The following is a 16,450-nucleotide window of genomic DNA, read 5'->3' as shown; positions in this document are numbered from 1 at the left end:
TGTGTCATACTAAAATTATTGGCTGCTTATCTGAAATATAAATGTACCAGCCATCTTAAGTTTCACTTGACCGCTCTATCTACAAGCCAATTCTCCACCAAGGTAAAGAGCTTTGCAAGATGTAAGGCAGATCAGCTAGTCAAGTTTTCTGTTCTTCCCAAAACTGGCGTTTCAAGTCCTTGGTATGCTTCACCACTCCCAACTATACATTATCTTCTACCACGTGTCTACCACCACTGCTACATCTGTTCAAAAGTCACTTTCTGAGAGAGGCCCTGAATTGGTGATGCCCTCTACCTGACCCCATCTGACTAAATCCTTAGTCATAGAGTGGGACACGGACAAAGATCTATGAATAGGATAAATGAACTGAAATGTTGTGCTCAGTCTACATAAAAATTTAGAATCCTGGCATAAATTAAATAAAGATACTTTTGACCATAGTTATTGTTTCTAGCCCCCATAAAGAATCATGAAAAACTCAAGTTAGGAGACTCTAGCTAGGAGCCAGAGAGATGTCTCTCAGTGGGTAAGAACATTTATTTTCCTTATAGAGGACCAAGGTTCAGTTCCTCATACCCAAGCCATATGTCTAATAAGCTCTTGTAACTTGAAGTTACAGGGGACCCGGTTCCCTCTTCTGGGCTCTATGGGCATCACATGAACACAGCACAAATACAGAGAAGCAGGCATATGCATATGCATAAATTAAAAATAAATTTTACAAACATTGAAAAGAAACCTTAGCTAGAGAAATAAGCAAGGGGCCTGGAGAGCAATCACACTGCCGTTATTCACTTACTCTTTGTTGAAAGGACGTGAGAAATTCTTCTTTAAAGGTTGTTTGCAATTTTTAGTGTTACTTCATTATCTTAGTTTATCATAACTCCATATTCTACAGCAGGGTTTTCTTCCATTTCCATAATCTGGGATAAATATAAGAAAGCTATTTCTTACGGTCCCACGTGGGTAGCTTATTCCCTTTTTTCTGGGCATATATACATTTCACTTTTCTTCCCCCTACAGAGAGACATTTAATTTTATCAGCTAGAAAAAATACATCAAAATAGCTGTAAGCTTCCAGTGGGAAGTTTAAAAAAACAGAGAGAAATTAAAATCTGCAATTTGTGAAACAACTATAACCCTCAGCAGTCAATGAAAGAGGAAATTGGAAAGCCCAGAGAGAGCAAAATTGAAGCCTTTTGGGCGAGCCATTCAGCACCCAAGAGCCTATGGACACAACACAAACCTGTATAAGTCAGGAAGTCTGATCTTATCCAGTTTTTGCATTCTTGTCTTGGAGCAATTGACTGTAACCTTCAGAATATAACGAATGACATTGTGTGGCATCACAGGGGTGAGGGAGGAGAAGGGGGTGGGAGATTGAGGGGAAATGTCAGCCTTGAGTGGGAGCTGAGCCTGCGATTGCATTCATCTGCTCCCCATAGCTGAGGCTAGCCATCAGTTGGAGCTGGGATACACCAACAGAAGCGGAGAATTACACGCTTTCTGTCCTAATTAAATACTTCTTGTGTCTTACTTCCTGGCCTTGACTGATACTTGTTATCCCCTTCTTATACTGAAGCAGCGTGACATTGTCCGCAGGAGGTGGAGTGCAGATTTTTTTATGGTTATAATGGAAATATTTCCTGGCAGCACACATGGTTATGTTGGTCCAAAGGAAAGGCTGCATTTGTCAAGGATTTGCTTGGATGCTGTGCGTCTCACTGGGAAGAGTTATTTACTCTTAATTAGCCCTAAATACAGTTGAGCAGAGTCAAGGCCTTATTTTCAAGCCATCATTGGTGCCTCAAATCTGACTGCTGTAGAAAAGAATGACTGACAGTGATTAAAAAGGCAGTTGATGGGCACATATTAGAATTCATCATCAATAATGAAATCCAGTGAGAGGGACAGCGTGTAGTTTATGTTCCCATAAACACAGATTTAGTGCAAAGGAAGCTCACATAATAGGACTTGTGGCATGGGCTGAATTGCTCTGAATTTAATTTAGAACAACATAAAAGATCCAATATCAGCTTCAGGGCAGCAGCCCAGCTCCAGCTTGGGGGAGGCATTTGTTATGAGACTGAAAGCAATTTCTGCAGTTTGCACAGAATCCCCTCTAATCAGGAAGGGCCTCGTGAGCAGCAAAAGTGATCCCACCTTCTCCATTGGCAGCCCGGCCCCAGCCCTTTCTCAGCTGCCCCACTGCCTTCTCTGTACTTCTCTACAGCTCTCTCTCTCTCTCTCCCTCCCTCTCTCTCTCTCTCTCTCTCTCTCTCTCTCTCCTCCCTCTCTTTGTCCCCTCCTTCTGTCCCCTCTGTCTCTCTCCTCCATCTCTTCTCTTTCTTTCTCTATCTCTCTGTCTCTGTCTCTGTCTCTGTATCTCTCTCTCTCTCTCTCTCTCTCTCTCTCTCTCTCTCTCTGTCATACACACACACACACACATTTATTTTGTGGTTAGTAGAATAGAAATCCCACTTTTTATTATATCCCACCTATCAACCTAATGGAGGTAAGTTTCTCTGGAGACCCAGAAAGGAAATGGTTTACTTCTCCTTGGGGTTCAGGAGACTCAATGGTGGAGCACATCTTTCTACTCATTCCTGCCCAGGACACATCCCAGAGGAAGTACCTCTTCCTTTTACTCCCCAAAGGAATGCCCACATTTCCTGTTCCACTAATGGAAACCACCTTCCCCAGCCACCCCCAGTCTAATAATGAATGCAAACCTCCTCCCTCCCCCCATATCTGACGCTCTTGATCTAGGGGGAGTGAAGCAACCTGCTATTATTTAAATCCACCCTCATTTAAATAAGATCTCTATACCGGAAGCTGATCTCATCCCACAGACCCCCCCTTCTCTGAAGGAGGGAGCAAAGCCTCCCAAAGGCTCCTGTAGCCCTGCCAGACCTAATTCCCTGAAAGCTGCCACTCTGGGTCATTCCTGAGCACAAAGACTCTGGTGACAGCAGGGTGAAGACTGGCATCCTGGCAGATGAGTCTCCGAGGTATGAAAGAAAGATGGAAAAGAAGGGAGGTACAATTTCTTCTTCACAGTTTGCCAACGCTGGCAATTTCCAAATATGATTCTTAGTGCTTGAGCCACACACATTAGGGGAAGAAGAAAGAAGAAAGATCTAGAAATAGTGGCCAGCTTTACACCACAAATGTTATTGAGCAGAATGAACAAAACCCATGAGTCTCCAATAGGAACGGTATTGTTATTATTATTATTATCATTATCATTATTATTATTATTATTAATTGTTACTATAATTGTTAAAGCCTGTCCTTTCTATTTTCTCCACTTAATTTCTACCTGCAAGATCTGTGTGTGGAGTTTTTAGGTAAACCTGAAATAAAGCAAGAATAACCATAGTCCACCCATGCCCAAGACAACATAGGAATGATACGGTGATACAACTGTGTTTTTGTACAACAGTCTCTGTGAGTCTCTCTTAGCTCTGGAGGAAATGAGCAAGACTCGTTGTGAAGTTCATATTGATTAAGCCAAATATGGGCACAGGAAATCTCCCTTCCTCCCATCTTTCTGCACATAATCTCTGGTGGTTAAGAAAGAGAGGACTGCAAATGGATACACACACACAGTCACTGTAATTCCAGGAAGCCAAGTGTCTGAAAAAGAAGAGCCCTTTGGAGAAATTATAAGTCGAAATATGTGACTTATAGAATAGAAATCTATTAGGTGGGAAGCCAAGTCAGTTGAGGAAAGGACTATTTGGCAGCTGCTAATGGAAGAAATTTCCAGAATGTCGCTACCCTCTCTTAGCTGCGGAATGGTTGGTAGAGAGGCCCCAAAGGACTTCACTAGGTTGAAGTTGAAATAAAATCAGCTACTTGTTCTGATAAAGTAAATAGATCTAGCTGTTAAAGCCATCCAACTCGTCGAGTTTTAAACCCAGGACATTCAGTTGTCTGATGTCCTCGATAATGGCTCGAGGAAACAGTGCTCTGTGCGGGAGTTCAGAGCTATGCATCCCAGTGTCATGGCTCCTGTCTGGATGCTACCCTTTTGGTCTTCATTTATTCCTTCAACAAACGTAGTTTGTAGAATTCTGACTTTGCAGACATCCTGCTGGGTACTGGAGATGAACCAGTGAGGGAGAGAGAGAGTAGCAACCCTCCCAGAGCTTACAGGAGACAGATGGTAGTGAAGTAAACAAACACCGGGTCACATCTTCATCACCGGAATGGAAGGTACACAAAGCAAGGTCAGGGGACACAGAGAGGTGCTGGTCTGGTAAACTGAGTTACAGCAGCCTTCATCTGGGGCAAGCTCTATGCTAAGCATTGCTGGATATTTTCTGGGTCTACTTATTGGTACACATGAGAAGAGAGGCCAGGAGAAGGTAAGTGTTTTGCTAGATGTCACCTGGACATGACAGGAAGCACAGGGTTTGTGAGTTGAAGCCAGACCACCTATCTGCCAAAAACCAAACTCAACTGGAAACAATAATAGCTGTCCTTATTGGTGACAGCTATGTGAATGTGTGCCAGCGAAGCTTTGTATATATCAAATAGATACTGGAGCACTGAGTAAAAGTGCCCTTTCTCCCCCTCACACAGACACACAGACACACAGACACACAGACACACAGACACAGACACACACACACACACACACACACACAGACACACACACACACACACACACACACCAGAGCTTTCTTTGCAAACAAGACCACTGTGTCTACTTAGAAGTACAATGACATCTACAAAGTGTCATTACAGTTTCCAGCAATAAGCCCCGATGTCCCGCTCCACGTCCCCAGCCTCTTCTCCACTCACCCACACCCTTCTCCTATACTAGCCTCTTGTCGTTTACTAAATATGCCAAGCAGACATCAGCCTACGGGCCCTTCAATTCACTCTTCCCTCTGCCTGGAACACCTAACCTCATCCTCCCTCACACCAGTCAGCCCTCTGCCCTGCCATCTCCTTAAAGGGATACCTCCCCTGCCTGACAGAGAGAAAATAGGTCCCGGCTGTCCAGTCCTTCTCTATCTCCCTCACACGGACGGTTTCATTTCTCTGTACGGTTCTTATCTCCACCTGACACATTTTACATGGTTTTGTTTTGGTCTGCCTTTTCCTATTAGAAGCTGAGTTTTTTTACCCTTTTATCTCCCCGGCAACTAGAACAATGACTGGCAAATGATAGGCATTCAATAAATAATTTTAAATTAAATTACTAAATTATAAAGACTACATTTGATTAAAAAAGAGCTGTGCACCTTGAAGAACGTTGCCAGCCTAACATAGAAAAAAAAATTACATAAATAAAGGCACCAGGCAGCATACATACGCTGCTAAGCAAGGTTAATGTCATTTAATAGAATAACAGTTCCTTTGGGAACAGATAGAATAGGGAGCTATGTCTTTGGCTCTTCTCCTCAGAGAGTCCTTGCATGGTGGATGTCAGTGTTGTACAGCGGCAGGAAGCTTTAACCCTACCATGGTCCTGGGTGGTTTTGGAAATGTCGCTTAAGTAAGAAAAACATTTATTTATTTGTAGGTGACACATGGATCATGGGGAGGAAGATGGGGGGAAATCTAAGGTTACGTTTCTGGACTTGGTGAGTTTGAATAGCCTATCAGACATGCAAATGAGGCTGCCGATGATTAAGGTAAACTATGGGACTGGAGGACTTCGGAGGAGTGGGGACAATGTGATGTTTAATCCCTGTAACAGGATAGAACTGTGTGATGGAGCAATCATCTCCTGAGGAGTTTTATCAATCCAGAGGCATCAGATGCTTTCAGACTCCTCTCCACCCTACCTCTGAATCTTCCAGGGAAGACACTGGACACAGCAGGGAAGAGCTAGTCTAGCTTTCTTCTGACCCGATCTGAATTCGTGATCACTGAATTGGGATGCGTAAGACACAGTACACTGCTCAGTTTGGCGATACGTGTTCTTGTAGCTGCTGGTGCTTCTCTCCTGAGGCGTGCTCTTGGGCTTTCTTAAGCCACCATGTAAAATATCTGGCTGCTGTAGAAATTCCATATCGGTCAGCTTCTATGAAGAGACCACGAGATCTCTTTCTGAGAGCTGTCCAAGGAGCTACGGCTGTTCCAGCATCCCTGCGCTTTGATCCTGCCCAATATTTACTACCAGGCATAGAAATGAAGAAGCCTTCAGATTGTTCTGGTCTCCAGCCTCAAGCTGTCTACCCAGCTAGCTGAGGCTTGATGGAAGAGCAACTGTTGTTTCAAACAACCGCAAGTTCATACCTCACACTTAGACGGGCAGCACTGGGTGACCTCGATGTCAAGGAAATGCAAGAGTTGCGTGTACTGAAGAACGAGAAGGAAGTGAGAAAACAGACAGTATGTGGACAGCTGGTCAGCTCAGGTGGAGACAGAGTGGAGGAGGGGTGCGAGTGAGGCGTGAGTGATCATAAGGATCACCCCCGCCAAGGTGGGAGGTATTAAAATATATTTGTCAAGTATTGAGAATAAGTCTTCAAAGAAGCATCACTGGTTTCTGAGACCCAAGAGTGCTGAATCCAGTGAGCAATGTCTTTTAGAAGATGGAAAAGTAGTTGTGATATTGCCCTTTCCCTACACGAGGCTGAAAGAACAGGTAGGTGGGTGTGAGCGGGGGGGTGGGTTTGTAGATTTTCTGGCGGGAAGATACTTTCCTTCCGTCTTACTTAGTCTGCTTGGACTGCTGGGACAAAATCAGGGCCTAGACAGCCTAACGAAGACGGTTTATCTTCCCCCAATTTTGGAAACCGGGTTCAAGCTTAAGATGTCAGCAGGCCTGGCATCTGGTAAGGAGCTCTCCTTGGCCTGTGTTTATGTTTCGACTTTGTTTGTCAGGGAGACAATACTGTGATATCCCTTCCGTTTTGCATGGCGAATGGGAGACCTCAAGGAACTTTCATGGCTCCCAGGGAGCACTTAACTCGGTGAGACAATTTGTGAGTTTTTCATGCAACTTTAATTATCTTAAGGCCACAGTGCATTTTCATATGGTCATGGTGGGGTAAGGATTCCAACATTTAACTTTCCAGTTGTACCATCCAATAGCATCTACTGCCTTAAAGTATCAGGGGGCTGATGGGATGGCCCAGTGGCTAACGGTGCTTATTTCAATTACAAAGAACCCAAGTTAGCTTTGGGGCACACAGGTTGAACAGCTCTCAACTGGTTCTAACTGCTCTTCAGTAGCATAGATGCTCTCTCCTGGACTCTGCAGGCATTGCACATGGATTCTGCAGCCACAGGCATGCATCCTTTCCCACATATACACATAATGAAAGATGAAAATAAAATCTTTAAGCTTAATTTTATAAATAAAAAGAAAGTGACAAAAGTCGCCATTTTAAATTTTTTCTACATCTTGTGAACTTAGCCAATGACAATGAACTTTTCTTAATCTTTTGAATTAGCAAGTTGTCCAACTTTTAGAATCTTGAGGTTGTCACGATCCAGAAAAACCTTTATGTGATGATGAGAATTGTCTATATCTGTGACATCCAATATGGAGATCACCAGCCCGTGTGCTTCTGAAGAACTCCAAATAAACTTTTATTTTATTTTACTAATTGTAATTAATATAAATGGTTGTGTGTAGTTAATGATTAAGCCATTAAGCTCATTAAACATCGCAGTAAGATAATCAATTCGATTTATTGAAAACAGGCATTTAGAGAGGTTGGAGGCATTAGAAGAGAACAGACAGGAAATGGGCACTGTCGTCTTTAAAATTAACAACATAAAGAACCCCGTGTATTGTTCAGGGCACTGATCTTTTAATGATCAATCAGTTGTTTGACTGGAAATAGAGAAATGGAGCTGATGGACCTGTAGCTCCTTTACATGACAAGTAATTCTTTGTTTCTTGGTGTTTGGCTTCAGACAGATTGCTGATCTGAGCCTGTGCCCTCTGCCCTGTGTCCTGACACCGTCTGCTTGCTGGGTCCTTGCCCACATGGCTTGATGACGCTTGCAGAGACAAATTCAGTGCCTGCTGTGGTGGAAGTAGAGCCATGAGAACTGACTCCTGATGAAACACACGTTCTTACAAAGGCCTTCTGCTCTTCTCAGATATCCTGTTTCGCATGGGTTGGAAGTCATGAATTTAAAGGCCCACTCACAGGCAGTTTCCACATTTGGGAGATAGACTGAAGTATGATTGATTGCTTTGTTGAGATCTCACACGCTCATATCCACTTACTAGTGGACTGTGTACCTCTGGATGTTTCTAAAGAACCAATGGAGTGGCAAAGACTGACAAATGACAAGGAGAATGTCACCTACAGAACTTTGCTCTGCTGGGATCAAGGTTTCTCTAGGGGAAGCTCTTTGCTTGACACATAAGTATGCATTTAAAGGTCTCTTTGGGTTATACGGGCTAACGCTTTATAGGTAAAGCAAGCCAGAACCTCAAGGTTAGTAATACAGTCATTTATACACCACCCGCCTGCTACAATACCACATGCCACAGAGTACATTGTGTAATCTGATATTGAGAAAGGATGGAGAATTTGTAATGGTGATAACTTTTATCAAGGGTACTGAGGACTCCATGGGCCTTGTTAGAATATTTTCTCAGGAATTAATCATTTTCTTCCATTGGTTGACTCTCCTTCCTTCTCCTTACCCCAATATCATTGTGTGGAGTCAGCTTTCCTTAGTAGAAGAGAAGATTGGGTCTTAAGGTAGTGAGTAATCTCAGTTTTTAGTGACCTTGGTAAACCATGAAGGCGCCATGCTGAGAGGACCAGCTAGGGAAAGCTTGGGAAATACTTTTATGCAACAATGACTTCCACCAGGAATGGGTGAGTCACTGCGGATGTTCCTGACCATGATTGTAGAAGCAGAGGACAGAACAGACTTCCAGTGTCCAAAAGGTTTATAAGCTTGCTGACTCATTCTCATCCATAAAATTCTTAGTCCAAGTGTGGTCCATTCACTGTGATGTCATTCTTTCTAAGGGTCTCCACCCTTCCCCGACCTCTTTTAAGGTGGAATGGGAAGATTATTTGCTGTTCTTTCAATGAACTTCATTGTGTTAGGTGTTTTTAAAAATAATTCACAAAGTCATTCACTTATTCTTTTATCAAGAAGTATTGGCCAAGCTTTACACATTGATTGCTCCAGGCATTGCATTAAGCTTTTGTAGACACTTCAGTGAATGAAACAGGAAACTAGGTCTACCATCAAAGAGTCTATATTCTGATGGGGGAAAAACAGAGATGAAGAAGGCCATTGAGTAAATAAATACATAGTATGATGCTTTTTAAAGCTGTAGAAAGATGAGGGCTGAATGCTATGTCTTACATATATGCAGTGGCTGGTAAAGCTTGTTCTGAGGATGAGTCCTTTAAAGGAAACACTAGATAAAGGACAAAGTTCTTTACTGGAAAAATTCTTCAGGACTATACCAGATATATTCAAGAACCAGAGCAACGTGTCTAGAGTAGAAGATGATGGAGAGTACAGAGAGTGGTTATGTTAGGGAGTCAAAGTATTAGGAGATTTGTAGACTGAGAAGTCATTAGATATTTTGAAAAGGGGAAGCTCATGACTCTTAAGTCTACATCGAGGACATGCACCATACTCTAGTATGGTTATGAAGCACGTAGCAGTTTATGATTCATTTTGGCTCATCATTTCTGAGGCTTCCAGGAATTTAAACTTCTTTCTTAAGCTCACCTGTCTTCCGATGGCACATTTCTGAGTTCACTGTTTCTGGTTCCTTCCATTTACTCATGGGTTCATTTCCTACTTCCAATATGTTAACATGAAAATCTCACCTGCCTCTCTGTCTCTCTGTTTCTGTCTCTGTCTTTGTGTGCGTGCGTGTGTGTGTGTGTGTGCCCATTTACACGCTTTTACACTTCACTTCACACATATTAAGTGTACCCTTACTGCATAAGGTTTTGAATGGGGCATGAGGAGCAAATGCTTGTCAGTTGAAGTTGCTCTGGCAGTTCAGGAAGTTACGGTGTGACAGCTTCTCCCACTTGTTTCCCACATGCAGATTTTTATTCCTTATTTATACTCAATCCCCTAGATAAGAGTAATTTAATACACTTAGTATTGATTCCTTGAGAAGTTATGCAATGAAAAGCCATTGCGCATTCAATAACACTTCACACTTTCTATTTGCACTGCTACAATGACTTCTGCATAGCATTACTACATAACAGTAAACGTGCATCTAAAGCGCAGCATCCATTCTACCTTGTGAGACAGGGGTGGGGATCTACAGCTCTCCCATGATAGCTCAACAGGTGGGTATTGCATTTGTTGTTTTTCTTATTGCTATGAGTAACTACCTGACGAGACACAACCTAAAATAGGTAAGGTTTGTTCTGACTTATGGTTAAACAAAAGATATAGCCCACTATGGCAAGGGAAGCAGTAGGTTGTGTTTTGCCCATAGTGAGGAAGCAGAGAATAGATAGGAACTGGGGCAGGGTTATAAAACCTTAAAACCTGCTGCTATGGACTCTCTTCTTTCAGTACCGTTTCATCTCCTAAAGGGTCACACCCTTCCCAAACACCACCACCACCTGGGCATCGAGTGTTCAAACACATGAGCCTGTCGGGCCATATCAGAGTCACACCATAGCAGATGTCTCCGTCTGTTTTATGTTGTTAAATTAGAATATCCTAACAGTGATTTATATGGAAAATAAATATGTGCCTCACAGACTGGGTACCCAGATCCAGCAAGAGCCTCCATGCCATGCACCCTGAGGCAGAAGGAAAGAAAAGGAGAGAGAGAAGGAGAAAGGTCCTACCTGCTTTCATAAGAAGCCCACTTCTGTAGTAGTTACTCATTTCCATGGTAGCAACATCAATCTGCTATTCACTCTGATCAGGTTCTACTTCCCAGCACTGTAGCACAGGGCTTACGTCACAGACATTTAATACAATCAATCAGACTGCAGCACCATGCTATACTCACAGGCCAAGGAGGCCAGAGACTAGAACAGAACCCAGTTTAACCCTAAACTCTTTGCTGTGACAATAGGGAAAGAGCTCAACATTCAGAAATACATTTAGAATTTGAACTACAAAAGCTCAGACTTGAAGAATGCCCTAAAATAAAAACACACTTCCTGTGAGGGTCAGTGTCACTTGAGCTCTTGTCTAGATTCCAAACCTCACAGGAAGGAGTGGATGCATAACTCAAAGGGCCCAGTGGAAACTGCAAGTGCATAGGGCCTCTTTCTGAAACATATTAGGACTTCCAAGACAAAGGAGGGAGGCTTTAAGCCAAAGCCGAGCTTTGGGTGCGAGCCCAGTGTGACCTGTGAAATCAGCCCTGACAGATGCCAAGACGCACTTGCAGAGAGCCTGGATTTACATTAGCACAGCACAGTGCAGTGTCATCTCGCAGCCTCAAGCCATCTACAGTGCACCAGCCATTCTTCCTCACGTAAACCTCACCTTACCTTATATTACTCTTGTTCCCATTGTGCAGATGAGTAACATGAATCCCAGATATATTAACAAGTAAAGCTTCCCAAGGCTATGCAGCTAGTAAGAAAAGCGAGCCAGGATCCAATGCCATGGATTCTGATTTCTTGGATGCAGAACCTTAACTCCTGTTGTGGCTTCATTTCTCTACTGTTTGTTTTGAAGACTGAATGAGAATGTGTAGGCCAAGTGGTTTGTTTTTTTTTTTTCAAATTATATACATGAAGCTGCTTCTGCGTGCCAGGCATTGTGCTAAAAATTATATTAGTTACTTTAATCATCAAGACTGCTATGTGGACGAATGTTTCATTAGCACAGAGGAAGTTAAGAAATGGAGATATTTGGTAACTCATCCAACACACAGCAAGGGAGTTACTGAGTCCGGATTTGGGCCGAGGGATTGAGTAGAAGGAAAGCCATGTAGAAAAATTTGAGCAAGCCAAGCATGAAGTTCCAGCACTTGCGAGCATAAGGAAGATGATCACAAGTTCGAGGCCAGCCTGGGCTGCATAGGAAATACCTATTTTAACAGCAGGAGGGAGAATGCCGGTTATCGTACAGATATATGGTATATATTTATTGTGTGATAAGAATATTTTGTGGTCCTTGCAGGTAGATTCTGAAGGCATTTTGTTGAAAACTTTTCTTTTATAATGGAAAGAGAATAAAAGATTATAGTCAGAAGACAGAAAAGCAGGCTCTTAAGTGATATTTACATTTTATGGAAAAGCTTGAACCGTTATCTTTTCTGAGTCTGCAATCCAAGTCTTTACTTTTTTATGATTTCGAAATTGATTTCCTAGCAGGATATAAATATGAAAGCCTCTTCCCCATCCCACAGCAAGATTTCCTCCATTTTCATACTAATTAAAACTTGTCATCAGGGCAATCTTTAATCTTCCTCAGTTATCAACTGCCCTCCCTGTGCTGTACAAAATTAGCATACTGTGCACAGGCTGTCTTGCCAAAGGAAAGCATCAAGCAAAGTAGCTTGCATACAGAGACTAGAGAGGAAGGGGAAGGGGAAGGGAGTCATAGGTGAAGGTTAGTTCCTTGTGAAAATGCACAGTATAAATTGTTCCCATCTCCTGCCAAGAAATGTGAGGTACATGACTTACCAAGGCATGAGCCAAGCACCAAATCCCCAGTGGATGTTTTCACTCATATTCCCATCAGAGAGCACTGATCAGCTGCTGTACATTAGCTGTTACAGATAACAGGCACACCCTCTGCTAACACCAGGAGCAGATCACGTTGTTCTTCGTGCTACTACATGCAGCTCTGGAAGAAACCCATCAAAATGATTGCGTGCGTTCAGTAAGGGGGATGCAGAACCTCTTAATGCTTTGTGGAGCTCTAGAGGAGTCCAGTCAGCAGTTTCTTGGAACCCAATGATGGAAGAGCAGGTTTGCAATGCTCTCCATCACTCAGTGATACACAGAAGCATACACAGTGTCAGAAGCAGAACAGAGGGATCCTTTTACCAGGGGACTGAGCTGGAAGAAAAGGAATGTGAGTTACTTTATGCTGCAGCTAAGAAACCCGTAATGAGGAGGGGGCTGTGCAGGAGGGTAATGACTGGAGTCTAGGGAATCACTGAGTTTGTTCCTTGGCATGGACAAAGAAGTGAACAAACAGAAAAGACAGAAGACCAAGCCACAGAGAAAGGAAAATAATGTCTTTACACACTTGTAATAGGGGAAACCCAAAGTTAGGAGTCCACTAAACAGACTGTAGCTTGAATATTTTACTCTCCTCTTTCCTGAGTCAATCATCCAGGTACCTAACCCTGTGGTTTCCTTTTGTTTCTCCTCACAGTGTCTTCTGAAACAGGGAGTCACCGCCTCAGAGACCCTGTCTTTATTGTCCCCTATTTATGCAATTTGAACCTTATTTTCATATCAAACACCATTCATGTTTAAAGCCACTCATAGTTTGAGTCATTTTACCTATTTTCCTCGTGATTCAATGGATAAAAGAACAAGGTCTCTTACACTGAGACCTTTAACTCTCAAGGTATCTATACCCTGCCTCTATGAGGTCCATTCAATTCTTCCACAGAGAGGTTGAATCTGCCACACCTTCCCTTGAATCTGAGGTGGCATTCGTGAAATGTTTTGTTGAACAGAATGTGGTCGATGTAGCATTCTGAGACTTCAAAGCGGAGTTCAAAAGAAGCCTTACATCTCTTGCCAGAGTTTCTAGGAATATCCCGGAAGCTCTGAGAAACCATGTGAAAATTCCAATTAGTGTGGAATTGCAAAGTCTACCTTCAGTCACTCCAGTGACTACCTTCAGTGACTGGGCAGGCATCCCCTGATTTGATTATGTTGCTGGTGGACAGGGCTGTGGGCAATCACAAAATGGCAGTTCAAGTTACTACATTTTGGAGTCAAATACTAGTGAAAAGAGAAACACTAACCAACCAGACCTTTTAGAAAATCTCGATTTCACTTTATATTTATAAGACTGATCAGAAATCATGTGACATGTAGTTGGTTCCATGTTTTCAGATGAGAAAAGTGGGGTCCAAAAAATCAAATAGGATTTCATCACCCCCTACATTATTCCCTCTTGATTTAATCTTGACAGGCTCCCAAATACATTAGAAGGTTAATAATTTTTATTCACTCCCATAGACAATGCAAACACACTTGAAATGTCTGGGAAAAACACATGTGAAATGGAAAAGTTTTACCTGATTTATTTTCTAACCCCACTGGCTGGTGGTTAGTGGGTAGTTGAAAATAAAGAATGGATGGGTGGATGGGTGGATGGGTGGATGGATGGGTGGGATGGGTGGGATGGGTGGGATGGGTGGGATGGGTGGGATGGGTGGATGGATGGGTGGATGAGTGGATGGATTAAACACTTTCTCTTTGAATAAATGAAGATTTGCATAAAGATTGCTTAACTGTGATAATGAATCTTGATTTTTCAACTTGATTATATTGAGAATTACCTAAAAGGTAAGTAAAGGATCTGGAGAAAATTAGATATTAAAAACCTCCGAGGTAATGAATGGGGTCTCTCCCTGATGCCCTAATATTATGGCAGTGTTGGGAGGTGGTGAAAAGAAGGGGTGGGGCCTTATTGGTGGAGGCAGGCCATTAATAATGCGTATTTTCATTATGTTTCTCCTTGATCTCTTCTAATTTCCCTTCTTTCTCAGCCCTCATGTGGGCTGCATTGTTCCATCAAGCCTGCCATTCAGAGAAGGCTGACACCTCCTTTAGGTTGTTCTCAGGTCTTCCAGTCTCATCCCTGCAGTAGCAGCCGATGCATATGTAGATGCATATGTATTCACTTCAGCTGCTTCATTTTCATAACTAATGCACCTCAGCCATAGCCTTTTCACACATGACTCCCAGAGAACCAACTAGAAAACTATATTCTTTTCACCCTCTGTGACTCCATGTCATGGATTTCTGCAGGCTAAACAGCTTGTCCCTGCCAGGATCCAAGCTCTTAAAGAGAAAGTGACTTTTCCTGGGAGGTTGAACCTCTCTGAAGTCTGCATTATGTTTGCTTATCAGTGGTGCCTCTGGCCTGGATACTGTGATAGCCAAGTGTAAGCCAAATGAACTTTTTTTTATCAGATAGTAACCTCATTCTTCATGATTGGTTTATACCACTTTTGAATCTAATTATTTGCCTGGAAGAGCCAAAGATACCTCCATGAGGGAGGATATTCTGATTAACAGTATGTGGGGTTTGACAGTTCCGTGTCTTTGTATACACATTCAATATAGAGGCTGCTTTACTGTTAGAAGCACAAAGCACTCTGTGTTTTGTTTCTCCATAACACTCAGTGTTTAGGAAATTGATGAACACATAAGAAAGAAACACATCTAAGGATGTAGCTTAGTGGTAGAGAGCTTGCCTATAATGCATGAGATGCTAAGTTGAATCCCTAGTCTGTCTGTCTGTCTGTCTGTCTGTCTCTCTCTCTCTCTCTCTCACACACACACACATACACACACACACACACACACACACACACACACATGCTGCACACAATTTGTTAGTTACTGAGCTACCCACTTGGGAAAGGGCAGTTCTCCAATTCTATAGCAAGAAATTGGGTTTAGGGACCAAGAGAAAGAGTTTTGGACTGGACCTCATTGACTGGGGTATCTTTCTGGGGTGGGTGGAGGGCTCTTGACCTTTTGACCTCTGGCACCCTGGGACCACAGGGACTCTGCAGCTGTTGCCTTTCCTGGGCTCTTGCCCAAGAAACATAGCTGTGAAGGCCCATTTTGAAAGAAACACTGTGCTTCTTATCCAAGAAGGATGGGAGCGCAGCTTCTCAGGCAAACAGTCCCAGGGCTCCTGTCTTTCAGGGAAATTACTAAACCACAACCAAACCACAAAAGTCAACTACTAAAATAGCTTCAGACGAATTCTTTAGAGAAAGGTAATTAAAGGGACATCAGAGTTCTTAGAGCCCACCCCCCAATCCCCAACAGTATCCCACTGTCAGTAGAGGGTCTAGGGAGCATAGCCCATGAGGTCAGGTCATACTCAACAGCTGAGCCATGTAGGACTTCAGCCAAACATACACCATACACCACGGCAAACCAAGGAGGAACACTCTTTTCATATAACAGATAAGTATTTACTGAGACTAGTCGTAAGTGCCACATACTGTCCTAGCACACTTGGTTCCTGCTTTTGTGGGATTCACAGTCTTGTGAAGAAAACAATTCCATGAACAGTGGTTAGTTAGAATCAAGATAAGAATAGCAGTGCTATTTGATCATCTATGAACAGAGGAACTGGCTCAGTAGGGGGATTTAGGTGAGACAGCTTAGCATAAAAGAAATTTGAGCTAAGTTCTTAGAAAAGCTGAATATTGATCAGCTAGATAGTAAATGAAAAGAAGACGTATTCTAGTAGGAAACTGTACATGTAATGGTCTCACACAGAGAGAACATGGCTCATGAAAGGGAGGGGAGATAACTTAACAGTGGGAGGTAAA

At 42.8% G+C, this 16,450-nt stretch overlaps 1 long non-coding RNA gene across 2 annotated transcripts in view; it reads right to left on the bottom strand.

Moving 5' to 3' along the window:
- Positions 1-16,450, bottom strand: part of LOC148003801 (uncharacterized) — a 109,539-nt gene that overhangs the window by 80,587 nt on the left and 12,502 nt on the right. The window contains exons 2-3 of one of the 2 annotated variants that reach the window (XR_015629667.1): positions 12,588-12,750; positions 7,648-9,213 (exon numbers count right to left, since the gene is read on the bottom strand). This is a non-coding gene — a long non-coding RNA (uncharacterized LOC148003801). Of the gene's footprint in view, positions 1-7,647; positions 9,214-12,587; positions 12,751-16,450 lie in introns of those variants that run through there. The other variant, XR_015629668.1, reaches the window with a different exon arrangement.

The sequence above is a fragment of the Rattus norvegicus genome, chromosome 9, assembly GCF_021556685.1.
Source record: "Rattus norvegicus strain SHRSP/BbbUtx chromosome 9, alternate assembly SHRSP_T2T, whole genome shotgun sequence".
In the NCBI taxonomy this organism is placed as follows: domain Eukaryota; kingdom Metazoa; phylum Chordata; class Mammalia; order Rodentia; family Muridae; genus Rattus; species Rattus norvegicus.
The sequence above is the reverse complement of the archived record's forward strand: the minus strand, read 5'-3'. Positions and strand labels throughout refer to the sequence as shown.